Here is a 1,758-nt window from a genome sequence, read left to right on the forward strand (position 1 = left end):
CCAGAGCATTCTACGCAGCCTATGTGCTATTTATTATAATTATTTAATTTGATTAAATATTTAATAAGTAAATCTTTAGAATACATAAATAAAATGAATAAAACAAAGCACTTTATGAACTTTAGGAATAATTTCAAAGGCCACAAAATCCATTACACAGACTAGTTTTCTTTGACTCATCAGTTATTTTGTTTTCTGCAGCAGTCACAAGAATACCTAAGTTCCTCATACTACCTTCTTCCCCTGCTGATTCACAAATTTATTATAATCAGAAAGCATGTGAAAAACTGAGAAACAGGAGAAAACAATCACTGACTGCCATTTAGTAATAGTAGTAATTATTAGGAGTCAATTCGAGCATTCCTTTTTATCTTTTGAGTTGCTTTGCTGGTTGTCATTCTCTATAGCTACTAAAAAGTCCAGCTAGAATTTATTTTCTTGGTCACACAGGCAAAGATAATGTTTGGAGTTCAGCGGTCAAAAAAACCCTAATGACTGCACTTATGTATGTTTTTGTTTAACTTGTGGACAAAGACTTATGGATAGGTGCAAAAAATAAGTCCTCTTTTGCAACCTGGAACTCATTGTTCAGTGTGAGTTTTGATACATGTAAGAAGGGATATTATGATACCTGAGACAGTTAACTAATGGGAGTATTGATAACTAGAGAGGTTGGTTCCAGGCCAGGCTCAGTGACTCATGCTTTCAATCCTCACACTTTGGGAGACTGAGGTTGGAGGATTGCTTGAAGCCAAGAGTTCAAGACCAGCTTGGGCAAGAAAGTAACACCTTATCTCCACAAAAAATTAAAAATTAGCTGGATATAGGGGCATGTGCCTGTAGTTGCAGCTACTCAGGAAGGGGAGGCTGAGGCAGGAGGATTGACTCCAGGAGTTGGAGGCTGCACTGAGCTTTGATGGCACCACTTACTCCAGCCTGGGCAACAAAGACAGACCCTGACTCTTAATTTTAAAAAGGTTGATTCTAGGACTGTAGAATAGATAGTTAAAAAGCATGGGATATGAGGGAAATCCTCAGCTGTATTAATTTTGTATTCCAATTTTATGTTGACTTGATACATAAGATGGCATTTGGTTTTAAAAGCTTTTATCTTGAGAATATGTTGTCTGGAGTTAAAGGTATCAGCATATTCCACACATCTGTACTATTCTTGAGTATGATCGCTTAGGGCATCAAATTGAGAACCAGGCAGATCCACCTATACTAAAAATGACCCTAAAGTAAGTTGGTTGAATAAATTAGACGCCAAAGATTCTTGATTTTTTCATAGGTGACTTTTGAAGTCTTCATCAGTATACCCATGTAAAAAGGAGATGATAGAAACCAAAATAAAATAATTATGGGTTGACAGGACAACTGGATTAAAATAAGCATCAGTTTCATTAAAAAGGGCTAACTTGAGGATAAATCTTTTGAAGATAAATTTTGACATCCGTTCTTTAGAGGATCTAAAGTGACCTTGATGGAGAGTGAAAGAAATCACAACATGGAATTCCTCAAATAAAAATTTATTAACTTTAAATACTTTTGCCTAATGTTACACATACACAATTTAAAAAACAAAACAAAACAAAACAAAAACAAAAAAAAACTCTTTACACTGTAGAAAGAAAGAAGAAAGAAAAAGAAAGAAAAAAGAAAGAAAGAAAGAGAAAGAAAGAAAGAAAGAAAGAAAGAAAGAAAGAAAGAAAGAAAAAGAAAGAAAGAAAGAAAGAAAGAAAGAAAGAAAGAAAGAAA

General features: G+C 34.2%; 1 long non-coding RNA gene across 1 annotated transcript in view; it reads left to right on the forward strand.

Moving 5' to 3' along the window:
* The first annotated feature begins 451 nt into the window (after nt 1–451).
* LOC105532124 overlaps nt 452–1,758 on the forward strand; it is a 4,362-nt gene continuing 3,055 nt past the window's right edge. The window contains exon 1 of the long non-coding RNA XR_001004920.1: nt 452–505. This is a non-coding gene — a long non-coding RNA (uncharacterized LOC105532124). The remainder of the gene's footprint in view (nt 506–1,758) is intronic.

The sequence above is a fragment of the Mandrillus leucophaeus genome, unplaced genomic scaffold, assembly GCF_000951045.1.
Source record: "Mandrillus leucophaeus isolate KB7577 unplaced genomic scaffold, Mleu.le_1.0 Scaffold932, whole genome shotgun sequence".
NCBI lineage: Eukaryota > Metazoa > Chordata > Mammalia > Primates > Cercopithecidae > Mandrillus > Mandrillus leucophaeus.